Consider the following 15,538-nt stretch of genomic DNA (forward strand, 5'->3'; position numbering starts at 1 on the left):
CCTGTTTTTCCGGTAGATGCGGCAGAGCAAGGTGGTGTAGTGAAGGGAAAGGAGGAAGTGATTTACGTAAAGAAGTCTTACGCAGGTGTGGGAGCAAGAGTGATAAATACGAAGAGGGAAGACTTATTATTTTTGAAAAATGGGAAGTCGAAACGCTAGGGTCAACACACTGTTGATAATGTGTCATGTTAGCCGTTAGTGCAAAAGAGCCTCTACGCCTCGTCAAGCTCGGCTTGAGCCTGAGGGTTGTATACTGGTCGGACATGCTCGGGTCTTTGACTCAAATTCTTAAGTGTAGTAGCTCGTCCTGGGATGAATATAGAACCAATGACATGTCATGAGGTCGACCCAAATAATTGACAACCTATATTGAAAAGATAACTAAAAGCAAGACCTAATGGTGAATAACTGTAGTAGTTAAGCGAATATACATTTTCGATGGAGTTGTTAAGAAAAATGTTGCATTGTACCCAAAAAATAAAGGTACACACTAACGAAATATTCTTGCTGTTGAGATTATATTCTTGTTGTTGAAATTATATTTTTGTTGATGAAACTGTTGAAGGAATGTCTATAAAAGGGTTTAAGACCTTGAGTAAAGGTAAGTTTTTCTGAAAACTCTATACTGATACAAAATTTTCTAGTTTGAATGATTTCACTGACTTGATCGTCGGAGTGTGATCAACAGATGAAGCCCCCTTCGTCACGAAGCGCTAACATCTCGGTTCAACCATACCAAGCAAAGTCGCTTAAACTCGGAGTCCAAACTCGCTTAAACCAAGGTCAGCAGGCGAGAACATTGACCATGTTTTAAAGCTTAAATAAGTTTTACGTGTAAGTTGGTTATTTTGTAAAATTCCATCCTTAAAAATAGAATTTTGCTTATAAGTATAAAGTCTTTTTAACATTTAGATTTTATCATCGAACTTCATTGAAATAATTGTTAAAATATAAATATTACGACTAGTTTGTTTAAACTAAAAAATAAAGAGTAAACTTGTTTCAGTTTTTTTAATCACTTTTTTAACATAAAAATTATTTATTATATTATTTTATATATTTGTTTAAACACGTTTTATAGAAAGTAAGGCAGAAAATAAGCTAAAATTTTGATAACTTATTTAAAGTTTAGGGTTTTAATTGTTAAAATATAAATATTACGACTAGTTTGTTTAAACTAAAATATAATGGGTAAACTTGTTTCAGTTTTTTTAAATCACTTTTTTAACATAAAAAATATTTATTATATTATTTTATATCTTTTTAAACACGTTTTTTAGAAAGTAAAACAGAAAATAAGCTAAAATTTTGATATCTTATTTATAGTAATTTATCCCCAAAAGCTGTTAAAAAAAACATGAAGAGATATGTTTAATGGTTTTCTATAGCAACCGTAACTAAACATTGGTCATTTTTGTTTTTTAAGAATTTATCATAAAAAAAACACTTTATTTTTAAGCTTAAATAACTGATAAAAAATGTCCCGACCAGTCTTCGGTCATCGATCCAGAGACTGACCTCAGACATCGCGCATCGATGCTTGGTGATGGAAGGGGGGCCACGAGGTGGACCCAAGACATACCCACTAGGGGATCGATTGGTCTTTGAACATTGGTATTCTAAGCTTGATGTTGGAGATTGATATTGAACCTCACCAGTAGAGGGAGAAGATTGGACATCGGTCGTCAGGACTTTGTAGAGGGCCACGTAAGGTGGGCCCTAGAGTTTTATTAAGATAACAGTTAAAGACAAGAGGTATGGGGGAAGCCTAGGTCACGAGGGATCCATGCACGTGGTGTGTATGACGCATGAAGGCGCAACACGTGTGGGTAATCCTAGGAGGCGCTAAGGCCCATTAGGGTTAGGGTTTCCAGGAAAAGTTGCATGCATGACACATGAATACTTAGGGCACCCACGAAGCAAATGACGCTAGAGATTAGGTGCACAAGTTGGTACCCAAGCGACCACTCTGTCATTCGTTGCACTCCAATTAAGGGAAGTTCTATGTGCCAGATACGCTAAGATTACCTAAATAGCGGCACAACGACATTCTCCAAGGAACCCTCAATAAGGGTAACAACACAAAGGTAAAACCTAGTTTTCAGCCTATATAAAGGGTGTAAAGAACCCTAGCAAGGTACACAGTTTCTAAGACTGAAGCTAATATACACACTTGGTGTTTCTTTGCCCTAATATTGACTTGAGCGTCGGAGTGCAAACGGTTGCTAGGGCGCCCCTTTGTCTTTGCAGGTGAGAGGTTTCTTGATCAAGAAGGTACGATTCTCAGGCAAGATCGAAGGGCCAAAGAAGTTGTTAGAGTCAACCGGTGAAGGGAGTCAACCGGCGGGAACATTTGGCGCCCACCGTGGGGTCTGTTAAAGGAAGGTCCCACTCGCAATCACGTTAAGAGTCTTTACCAGAAATATGAGGAGTACGAGGCAAGCAACTGTTGGATCCGCAGGAACTGTACCCCCCGAAGGGGACAACGTTACCACACAACAAATCTTGGATATGATGCATGCCCTCCAAGCAGAGGTAGCGGCGTCATGAGCGGACAATGCAGAATTGTGCAGAGCCAATGAAGAGCTGCGCAGGGATCTGCAACAAGTAGGGGAGCACGCAGCGGACGAACGTGCCCCACTTGTACCTCTTAGGGCATGTTCCATGCCGCTCTCACGAGCGATCATGAATACGGCGTTACCAACAACGTCTCTAGGCCCAAAGGTCTCCTTCACAGGTGTAGAGGACCTAAATGCCCATCTCATGGCGTTCCACACCCAAATGATGCTTATAGCAGGGTCTGACACTGTGTACTGCAAGATGCTTATGAGCATGCTGTCAGGCGCAACATTGGAGTGGTTTGTTAGCCTTCCTGACGGACACATCACCACCTTCGACAAGTTTGCAACGCTGTTCAGGGAGAAGTACCTTGATAACAAGGCCCCCACCCGGCTTTCTTATGGTGTTTTTTTATGTCAAACAATACGAGGGGGAGTCCGTGAAGGACTACCTGAACAGGTTCAAAGTTGAAGTGGTGAGGCTGAAACCCACTGATGAGGCCATGACAATGCATGCCTTTGTCAAGGGAATGTTACCTGGGCCTTTCAGTGAATCACTGCTAAGGTTCTACCCGAAGACATTCACGGAGATAAGACGTAGAACGTTAGCATAAATCGTCGCAGATGATCGAGTAACGCAGAAACAAGGTCTCATCGATCCTGTCCGACCTCGAGCGGCTGCACGACCTCAGCCTATGAGGGTGCACGAGGCGACCACAGAAAAGAAGTGGGCGGGAAAACCCTACGAACGGGCCTAGACCGGGACTCGTGCACGAAGGGACCCACCTCCAAAGCATAATTTTCGAGTGGAGCTCAAGGAGTTGATCACTATCCCGAACATAGCGGCAAGACCGAAGATACCAGCAAAGACTGATAGGAAGATGGGGCCCAACAAGAACGCTTTGTGTGAGTTCCACCAGGCAAGTGACTACTACATACGTAATTGCTTGGCCTTGGCATACCAACTGGATGAGCTGGTGAAAAGTGGTTTCTTGAAGGATTATCTTCAAGAGCCGCAGGACGACCAGGCGTTGGTGACTACAGGGGTGGACCAGGGGCACGAGGTGCCTATCCACGGGGAGGTAAACACCATCTCAGAAGGATTCTAAGGGGGAGGGTGCACTGCCTCTCATCGAAAGAAGTACGCACGAGGCGTGATGGCAGTAAAGGTACAACAGGTAGACCAAACCCCCGATGTCGACCTCGTCTTCACGAAGGCCGACCTCCGAGATGTCATTCCCCATGACAATGACCCGGTAGTAATTTCACTAGTCACAGTAGGAAGGAAGGTGCATCGTGTCCTCGTGGACCAAGGAAGTTCAGCCGGCATGATGTTTTTGACGACCTTCAACCAGTTACAATTGTCCACGGACCAATTAAGGCCCTACACCGGATGTTTGTATGGTTTTGTAGGGGACCAGGTAGAGGTTCGTGGGCACATCGAGTTAAGTACGATGTTCACGGACGACACGACTTCGCGCACTACCAACATCAGATATCTCGTTGTTAATGCTCCTTCAGCCTACAATATACTGCTAGGTATGCCAGCTTTGAACAGGATAGGAGCAGTTGCCTCCACAAGGCATATGAATATAAAGTTGCCTTCCCTTGAAGGTGTGGTGATCACCATTAAGTCTGAACAGAAGGAGGCGAAGAAGTGCTACGAAAACAACCTTAAAATGAAGAGAGGGTTGTTTTCTGTCACTACCAGACCCCTAAGAGAAGACGGGGTGACCTGCGTATGTTGTAGATGGATGCTGCCCCTTCAAGACAAAGTGTTTGATGAAGCCAAATGTGTAATTTTCCTTAGTGTTTGTATTTTGCTTTAAGGATGTCTTAGGTATAGATTAGAGGTTGTTTAAAGTAGGCTTTTTGCTGGGTAACTCACCTCTTAACCCCTGACCATGTGATAAGAGCAAGCACAAGTTTTATGAAAATGTTTTTTCACATGTTTTGCAAAATATATTTTTTACTACATAGAAAATGAATCTATTCTTCTCTAAATGAATAGATTCTTTTCTTCAACTGATGCCTTGATTAAGTGTTTTTGAAAATCATGTTTTATGCATCAAGTATCTTAACTAAGTTTTCATTCCATCAAAACGATTGTGTTTCACTTGTTAAAAAGTTGTTGTTATCGTTTTGAAAATGAATCTGTTCTTCTCTAAATGAATAGATTCTTTTTAGTCTGGTGCCATGTTTCTCTTAAACGGTTTTCCATAGTTTTATCCTTGCAGCAGGGAGTTTGACTAAGTCTCCTACATATAACAAAATCTCTCACTGCTTTTGAAAATAAGTCTGTTCATTTTATTTTCAACCTGTTCTTTTTGTAACAGCTTTAACTATTTTTTGAAAGTTTGTTATAAAATGTTTCCTATAAAAAGAGAGTTTGTTCTAGCTTTAAAGGTTGTTCACATAATTGAGGAAACTGGGTTTTACAACTAAGATAAAAGAGATTTCAGAGGATTGGCACGAGTTCTTTAAAGTGGCGCCTGCGTTCTTCCGTCCGAAGGGCATCACTGTGCAACAGTAGCAAGATAGCTCGGTCATGAACGCCGTCTTGAATTCGTCCCTGAGGTGCATCTTGATTTGGTTGTACTCGGAAAAAGTGTTCAAGAAGATGAGCATCTTGCAGCCCGAGGCGCTGTCTACCAAGGCATCGATGCTTGGTAGAGGATAGGTGATAGCTGTCGTTTTGCTGTCAAATTAATATGATTCTAGCGTAGACTTGTCTAACACTAGAGAGATGATAGTATAATTGTGGACAAATGTCCCCAATTCGTCTCCCAACGAATCCAATAGTAAAATTAGTTGATCAGGGTTTAAAATCTATTTGCAAGCAATAAAAGTTAGCAATAACAATAAAGATAAAAAGGGGGTTTGAGATAGTTGTGCAGAAAATATAAAAGAGATTAAAATAGAAAATAAAATGCGGTTGATCCTAAGTTCTTCCACCATTGAATTCTTCATAGGTTCTCTAAAGATTAATCTTTTCTAAATCCTCCAACACAGTTAAACTAGATTGAACATGCGCCAATCTAATTCAACTGAAACTCACCAGTAAAACATGCGTCTACTGGTTTAATCAATACCCACTTTGTTCCATGCGTATACTCCACTTTAGATTTTGTAAACAGTTTCCACTTTCCATAATTCTTTTTATTTTGTAGAAGATTTGCTTCCAATTCTGTTTCTGGAATCTTGTAGCTTATTTTCTCTTTCTTCTCCTCAAAATTTGTTTTCTGTTTTGATTCAAAGAAGCAACTTGAACTTTTGCATGTTTGGTCCATTCACAAAGGTAGATGCTTCAAATAATTTACCCTAAAAACACAAAATTACCAAAGATAATAGTTAAGGCCCAAATAAACCCAATTATATGAATATTAATTAAAACAATGGATTTATTTATTATTATAGTCCAATAATCTATGAATAAGGCTATTGAGTGTGAATAAATATATGCTCATCAAATACCCCCACACTTATCCTTTTTCACTCCTGGGCAAAACATTCTAAGGTTTAAAAAGAAAAGAAAACAATGCAAATAACAAATAGCAAATTCTAAGAATTCATAATGAAAGACATGATATAATTTCAAGAAATCAAGGAATCAAGAAAAATGTGAATTGAAATTCCTATATTTTAATATACAAGCAGGTAATTGAAATTGAAGGTTGAATCAAAATTGACAAAACTTCAATGATGATATGATTCCAATAACAAGATAGAAATGTTTCATAGACATGTTATGGAGTCAACTTTAGTTGGAATATGAATAGGCACTTTTCTAGAATTGGATCAATGTTCTTTCATTCAAGAACTCACCAAATCTTAAGCCACCAAACGAAAACTCATGTATAAACCCATTTCTTGTCAAATGAACCGATTGAAATGTACAAGAATGTAAAAGCACTGATTAAAACTATCTAGAAAACAAAATAACCGAACAAAAGCATGAAAGAAAGCTATTGAACCGATTAAAAATTGCTAACAACTGAAATGAACCGAACAAAACAAGAAATGGAACAATTGAACCGAACAAAAGTGCAAGAAAAGCCTAAGACATGTTTCTAGAGTTTATTTTGGACATGGATATCTATGAATAAGATGGAAGGGAGAAGAGAACTTATGTGGTTGGAGTCCTTGGAGAGGAACACGCCACTTGGAGGATGCAAAGCTCCAAGATGAGTGTAGATGTCGCCACTTGAGGCTCCAAGATTGCTCTCAAGATAAGACTAGGTAAGAGAAGACACAAGTCTCTCAATCACTCACCAATTTGGGAGACATTCTGCACTCAAAATATCAAATCTGTATTAGAAAGACTCAAGCCCTCCTTATATAGGAGAAGGACCGGTCATGAAAGTACAAGAGGCTTACAAAAGAGGCTAACTAAAGTTCCCTTGTAACTCTTCCACTTCTAGTGCCTAAAGTGAAGGAGGAAGGGATATCTTTCTAGAATTTTCTAAAGCTAATATCTAAAGATGCTTTACACAAGAGGTATCTTTAGGTTTCCCTCTTAGCACCTACCTAAACACTATTCTATATTATTTACAAATTTATACAAAAGAAACTATAAAGAGAGATATTAATTGAAGCCCATTCTTGAGTCTTTTTTTGGCTTTAGGTTTGGTCCTCTCTTTATTTTAATTATTCTTTAATTTTTGAGAAGACTAGAAGGAAGAACTTCAAATGTTTGGGTGAATGACCTCTTCCTCCATTAGTAAAATCCTCCCTTATTTGATCTCTATCATACTCCTCGAGTTGGAGAGAATTTGACCACGAATTCTGAATCCCTGCATATAACAAAGTCAGTTTACTTGTACAATTAACAGTTGAATAAAAAAAAAGGCAAACATGACTTGGAATTTGTAAGCAGTGGGAGTTCAGAAAAGGAGGACCTATAAACAGACCAAGTTGGAAAAAATTGTTTGGGAATGATGATATTTTTTGGAAAAAGTCCTCTTAAATGGTAAAAACCATTAGGAGGTATGAAAAAATCATCCCTAACATTCTTTAACCAAGTTGGTGTTGAAATAGGAACCTTGGGTAATGAAAAAGATAAAGAAGAAGAATACCTTTGAGGTTCAACTTGAGGCATAGCACGAGTCAACATGATTGATTTAGTGGATAAAGTGGTGTGACTCAGTTTAATAGTTACTTCTTTTGCTTTCTCATTTTCTCTTTTAGTTTTCATTTTTATTTGGTCCTCATGAACCTCTTTGGGAGAGAGGGGTTTTAAGATAACCTTGTGCCCTTGGATGGAAAAATACATTGTATTGGATAGGCCATCATGTAAAACATGTCTATCATATTGCCAAGGCCTTCCTAAAAGAAGATGAGTTACTTCCATGGGCACAACATCACATAAAACCTCATCTTTATACTTTCCTATTGCAAAGTTAACGAGGATTTGTTTGTTAACCATGATTTCACCTTCGGTACTTAACCATTGCAATTTATAAGGCTTGGTATGAGAGATAGTGGGTAAGACTAACTTCTCCACAACTCTTGTACTAGCCACATTAGTGCAACTACCCCCATCAATAATCAAGGAACATAACTTGTTGTTGATAAGACAACGGGTGTGAAAAATATTTTCTCTTTGGGTATCATCCAAAGATTTTGGAATTGTTCCCAACATTCGCCTTATCATCAATAAGTCACCTTCACAAGGACTTTTGCTCTCAATCTCACTTGATGGCTTAGAAGGTGAAGAACGCCTGGATGAATTGGAATCATGCTCACTAACTATTACCCCATTATGCACAAACATATTCCTTTTAGAAGGGCAATTAGAAGCTATGTGACCATATCCCAAACATTTAAAACATTTCTTACTAGACAATTTGGTTGGTGATATATGAGTAGAAGTAGAAGGCTTAGACTCTTTAGGTGTGAAAGAAGAATCTTTAGAAGGAAGGTTTGAAAAAGTTTTTTTATTTTTCCAAGAATTGTTGTAGTAGCCATCATTGGGAGAAGTTTTAAAAGAATTTTTCTTTGTGTACCGGTATGGGCGAGGCCGAGTCCACTTGACCGAGACCAAGGGAACCTGGCCGAGACCTCAGAAGACTTGGCCGAGAGGCCGAGACCTTAGAAGGCTTGGCCGACACAATCGAGACCACTGGAATATGGCCGATGGCCGACCCATGCCATGATGATTTGGCCGATGGCTGACCCCTACTACAGTTAACGCTCAAAGCAATATCGGTGAAGTTAATCTATCATTAGGAATTGGGTAATGCAACCCTAAGCGGTATCCACCTCGATAAACAGGCCCAACAAGGTAGGCCCATTAGAATAATATAAATAGCACGCATCCCAAGGAGTAAGGTATGTCATTTATTACTGTTCACCTACCTGAGAGCTGACCACCCGCTTTGCTGACTTGAGCGTCGGAGTGCCTTCGCAGGTACCCCCACCATCCGGTGTTCAACCGAGGCCGAGTGCCGAAGGGGAAGCAGGAGGACGAGAAGAATCCCAGCTCACCACCCAGTCACCTGACCGACCGAAGGAAGGGGAAAAAGACTTCAATAGTTCTCTAGGTCCCATCTCCCTAGCAGGAACACTTTGCAAGTTGGGATTCAACCTTCATTGCAAGGTGAACCAAAGATCCCAAAGATGAATACTCTTGAAGTTCAACAATATCTTGAATATCCCTTCTTAGACCAGTCACAAACCTAGCTATCATAGCTTCCTCACTTTCTTTCATGTGTACTTTAAGTAAAAGCGTTTTTAACTCCTTAAAATAAGCATGCGCACTTAGCGTTCCTTGTTAAAACCGTTGGAGCTTCAACATTAGGTCTTTCCTAAAGTGTGGTGGCACGAATCTAAGGCGCATACACTCTATCAAATCGTTCCAAGAGACCACGGGAGGTCTCTTGTTATAGCAAACGTCCGTTACAAGGCTATGCCACCATTTCATGGCATAATCTACAAATTCTAAGGCGACTATTTTCACCTTTTGGTCCTCCTCAACCTTATAGGCTTTAAAAATTTGTTCACATTTAGCCTCCCAATCTAAATACACATTAGGATCACTATCACCATTAAAGCTAGGTACTTTTACAAAAGAAAGTTGAGGCTTTGCTTCTTGGTGATGTCTTTGTTCACGGTGATGACTTTCTCCATGGGAATGATGATGATGCCTCCTTCTCCTATAATTTTCTCCATGGCCGTGAGCATTGGAAGAATCTTTGGAAGAATGCCTAGAAGAATGATGTCTTCCATGAATGGAATGTGAAGATCTTTCTTGCTTTAATTCAACTTTTGCTAATCTTTCTTCCAATCTTTTCATAGCTTCATCTTTGAGAGTAAGGGCTTGTTTTGCTTCTTTTAACTCATTAAGAACATAAGCCTTATGAGTAGAATGTGGCTTGGAAGATTCAGCACTTGAATATGTATCCATTTTACAAAGAAAACATCAAACACAATAACAAACAATATTAAGAAAAACAAGGTTAGCAAAAAGAACAATTATAGAGATGTACTGAAAATTAAAAGTCACTCAAGTCACTCCAAGAAAGAATACTTCCCTCAACCAATCTGCTCTCGAGGCCTTAGTAACCTCAAATGAAAGATGTCAAAGCAAAAGCACTCTATCTCAAAGCCAAAGCACCACAAAACTTAAAGAACAATAAAAGACAAACAAGAAAAGGTGTAAACAAGAAAGGGTACACAAAAGGAATACAAGAGTTATGACAAACACAAAGAATGTGAATAAAAGACGAGCAAGAAAATAAGGTACTCAATGAAAAGGATGGTACACAAAAGAAACCTAGAGAAAAGCACTAGAATAGATGAAGAAAAACAAAAAAACACAACTACTGGAAAATATTTTGGTACAAACTGTGCGTGACTTCACAAATTTATCTGGAATTATATAAAGCGAACTGAATTATGAAATTGTAACCACAGTAAGTTCAAGATGTTATCTCAACAATGGCACTGGAATTACACAAAAACAATAAGCCAATTAATTGCGATAAATTTTGCAAAATTACTGCCAGATTACCGTATTTTTTTCGGCAGAATTACACACTGATCGTATTTCATTTATCATTTTTTTGTACCTAGAATTTTGATGTATTTATTTTTTCTATTTTTTATAACACTTTGAAGAACTCAAATCCAGAATTTCAGAAATTTCCAGTAAGCAAATCAATTGCAATAAATCGAAACAGTCAGCACGTTTTCAAGAAAACAGAAGAAACCTAACAGGAATGAAAAACAGAATGAAGAACTAGCAAATACATAATAGAAATGATGTTTAAGAATTTGTATAGGTCTATTACACAAGTATGAACTTAATACTAAAAAGAAACTGCACCAAAGGATGAAGAAACAAACACATAAAACTGTACTTAACACAAAATCAAGAAACAAAAATTACAACAGAAGGACCACAAAGAATTGATAACATTTTTGGAGAAACATGACTTTGACTAAACTTATATGGATTCAAAAATCAAAATGACACAAACAGAATGTAGTAACAACAAAAAAACAACAAGAAATACCCAAAATAAACCTAAAACAGAAAGTTAACAACAAGAATGGACAGTTCTTGAATTAAAAGTGCCAAAACAACTCAAACACAAACAAGAACAAACCTAAGACTCATGATACCACATGATATGATTCCAATAACAAGATAGAGATGTTTTATAAACATGTTATGGAGTCAACTTGAGTTGGAATATGAATAGGCACTTTTCTAGAATTGGATCAATGTTCTTTCATTCAAGAACTCACCAAATCTTAAGCCACCAAACCAAAACTCATGTATAAACCCATTTCTTGTCAAATGAACCGATTGAAATGTATAAGAATGTAAAAGCACCGATTAAAACTACCTAGAAAACAAAAGAACCGAACAAAAGCATGAAAGAAAGCTATTGAACCGATTAAAAATTGCTAACAACTGAAATGAACCGAACAAAACAAGAAATGGAACAATTGAACCGAACAAAAAGTGCAAGAAAAGCCTAAGACATGTTTCTAGAGTTTATTTTGGACATGGAAATGTATGAATAAGATGGAAGGGAGAAGATAACTTAGGTGGTTGGAGTCCTTGGAGAGGAACACGCCACTTGGAGGATGCAAAGCTCCAAGATTTGTGTAGATGCCGCCACTTGAGGCTCTAAGATTGCTCTCAAGATAAGACTAGGTAAGAGAAGACACAAGTCTCTCAATCACTCACCAATTTAGGAGAATTTTTGCACTCAAAATATCAAATATGTATTAGAAAGACTCAAGCCCTCCTTATATAGGAGAAGGACCGGTCATGAAAGTACAAGAGGCTTACAAAAGAAGCTAACTAAAGTTCCCTTGTAACTCTTCCACTTCTAGTGCCTAAAGTGAAGGAGGAAGGGATATCTTTCTAGAATTTTCTAAAGCTAATATCTAAAGATGCTTTACACAAGAGGTATCTTTAGGTTTCCCTCTTAGCACCTACCTAAACACTATTCTATATTATTTACAAATTTATACAAAAGAAACTATAAAGAGAGATATTAATTGAAGCCCATTCTTGAGTCTTCTTTTGGCTTTAGGTTTGGTCCTCTCTTTATTTTAATTCTTCTTTAATTTTTGAGAAGACTAGAAGGAAGAACATCAAATGTTTGGGTGAATGATCTCTTCCTCCATTAGTAAAATCCTCCCTTATTTGGTCTTTATCAAATGAACACTCTCCTACTCCCAAGTGTTTAGGGTTTGTATTTACACTCATCACCCATGCAGACAAACACTACCATATGCTTATCAAGACTCTAATATTCACAACCATCGAAAAACATGCAATCAAAGATCAAGAGGACTTTATAAGGGATGTAGTGAGGCTAAGGTAAAGGTAGGTAAAAGGGGAAAAAGAGGCTTAAAAACCATAGAAAAACAAAGGAGCAATGGTGGGTAGGTCTAAAAACAAGTGTAAGTATTATGACACTTCAACTCCTCTTTTTTATTTCAAGATATAATTTTTTTCATATAGTAGACAATCAATCCAATGTATTAGAGGATCCACTCTTATTTTATTTATTTTGCTTTGCTTTTCTTTTTCTTGTTGTATTCCTTTTTTTTTCTATCCTTTTTTTTTTCTTTTTTTTCTTCTTTAAAACTAAAGAGGTAAACTATGAAAATGACATACACCCCCACACTTATTCAAAAACCTAATCCCAAATGATTTCAAAGCTCCTTCATCTTCATCTTCAGCTCCTTCACCTTTTTTGTTTTGAGGCTTGTAATGACGGTTAAAAATAAGAAACAGGTTATAGGCTCAAAGGGCTAACAAATGGATTATCATAAAGGTAGGCTAATATGGCTAGTGGGTTAATTTAAACAAAGAATGCCTCTATCATATCAGTTCATGCACGTAAATCACAGTGGTAAAACAAAGAATCAAGCTAAGTTCTAGAGTATAAGCAAACATGAGTGAAAACACACTAAAAAAAATAATTATGATATATTAATTAAGGCTCAAAAACTCACTAGGGACAGTTTATCAAAAGATTCAACCCAAAATTTCTCATAACCAACTTATTTATCAATTTTTAAGAAAATCTAAACAACAAAGATAAAGAAACCAAGATTTTCAAGAATTATAAAACATGTCAGCCAATTATAAAACATGTCAGCCATTAGACAATCCTAAAGAGCTTATTTATTTTAACAAAAGCAAAAAGAAATTCAAATAAATAAAAGAAAAACAAAAAACACAAAAACAAATCAACAAAAGATAAATCCTATATTTTGTCTTTTCATCTGATTCTTTTTTTCTTGATTTTCTAACACATCAAACTGTATTAATTCAGATTTTCATAATTTTTCTTCAACGTATTAAAATTTCATAACAAAAAACAGCCAGTGCAAAATTTGAAAAATAGAGGAGTCCTAATTCTGGAATTTAAAAACAGAATAAGAAACTTCAAAAACACAATGGAGTAGATGTATATGAATTTGTATGGAACTAGCATACAAATATGAACTCAAACTAAAATAAAAATGCACCAAAGGATCAACAAACACAAAAATATAATTCTGGACTCAAATCAAATCAAGAAACCAAAATTATCAACAAATTCAGCACAACAAGGATTTGATGACAAATTAGGAAATACATGACTAGACAAAACATCATAGGATTCAGAAAATAAAATGACTTAAGACACATCATATGAACCGAATAAAATTTCAAACAAGACTCAAACAACCTAAAATCAAAACAGCAACACAATTTGATATAGATTTCTACACAAAATATGAAAATAAGAAGCTCAAGAACAATTTGAACATTTTGCACCGATTGAATTGCTTCAAATAGCAACTAAATCAAATAAAAAGCAAAAAACAGCAAGACAACATGAAGAAGTGATGAACAACATGGAAATAAGAAGAACACAAACATAAAATTGTAAGAAGACACTTAGCTCTTGTGGAACCTATGCTCATGATACCAAATGATGGATTTGTGTCTTCTTCTTTGCGGTTTTTGAGTGAATTTGCGGAAGCTTCACGGATTGGTGGTGGAACAAGATCTTCCTAAGAGTGATGGTGATCTTGAAGGTGCATGAGAAGTAGGAAGTTGAGAGTGGTGAGGCCAACTCTCTTTGGAAGGTGAAAAGTTTCGGAAGATTAAAAGCCTAATCCTAAGAAATTTTAGGCAAAGAGTGAGAATGACACAATTTTGGCAGCATTTCACTATTAAATTAATCTTGTAAATACATGAGCCAAATCACTCCTTATATAGGACTTGGAGGCTGGACTTGCCAAGAGAAAAGTGAGGGAAAATTAAACCTAATTGAGTTTGAAAGTTGGTGCCAATTGTAGCTCACATGACAAGTGTGATAAGGTGTGTCTCATGTGATGCTAACTGGCCTAAAGTGACCGGCCTTAGTTAGATTAGGAGTTTCTAGAAACCCTAATCTAACTTAGGTTGGTTTTTAGGAGCCAAATTTCAACCTAATTACAAATTAAACAATTTTACAAAAGAAAATTCCTATGTTACTTTCACAAGAATTTAAAAAGCTATTCCACACTAGAGTTTATGACATGTAAAATGTGTCCTCTTGACCCCTTTTTGACCATGACTCTAGTGGTTGCCTCAAAGTGACATTTTGGTGGCCTCTCAAAGGATTGGTGCTGGGGCCTCTTCCATCATGCAACCATCATTGTTTCATCCTTGGTGTTTAACCTCACCACCTGTGCCCCAAAATGGTTGAGGAGTTCTTTCAGGGACTCTCCCTGATATTGTCTTACGTCAAAAAGATCGTAAGAGATAGGTGGGAGAGCCCGGTTCGCGATGTACTGCTCCCTAAACAGCTTGGACAGTTGCGTGAACGACGTTATATGGCCATCAGGGAGGCTAATGAACCAATCCATCGCCGTTCCCACCAGAGTGCTCATGAACAACTTGCATCGCACCGCGTCAGAACCCCCAACCAACATCATTTGCGTATGGAAGGCCGTGAGATGAGCCTCTGGGTCCTCTACACCCGTGAAGGTGGCTTTAGGGCCCACGAACGTGGCTGGTATCACGGCGTCCATGATCGCCTGCGAAAATGGCATTGAGAATTCCATGGGTGGTGTTGTGGCTTCTTGATCTTCCATCTCACGTTCCCCCCTTTGATTCCGCAACCCCCTACGCAATTCCTCGTTGGCTCTCTGCAATTCTTCATTTCTTGCCAGTGAGGCAGCCAGATCAATATGGATGCGTTCTTGATCTGCTCTTGATGCAACCACCATTTCTTGGAGAGCCTACATCATTTCCATGATTTGTTGTAGGGTGAGGCTTTCGCCTCCATTCGAGGCAACGGATCCTTGCCTCGTATTTCTCATCTTTCTCGATCTTTCTTGTTCTTGTGGATGGGACAACGTTTTAGATCGTGCCCCACGGTGGACGCAAAATGTTCCTGTCATTTGACTCGATTATCTTCGCGCGCCTGCGACGATCACACGCCCAAAAATCCCTACTCTCGTTCGTACCCTTC

This window comes from Phaseolus vulgaris, chromosome 3 (assembly GCF_051622355.1).
Source record: "Phaseolus vulgaris cultivar YP4 chromosome 3, ASM5162235v1, whole genome shotgun sequence".
Classification (NCBI taxonomy): Eukaryota; Viridiplantae; Streptophyta; class Magnoliopsida; order Fabales; family Fabaceae; genus Phaseolus; species Phaseolus vulgaris.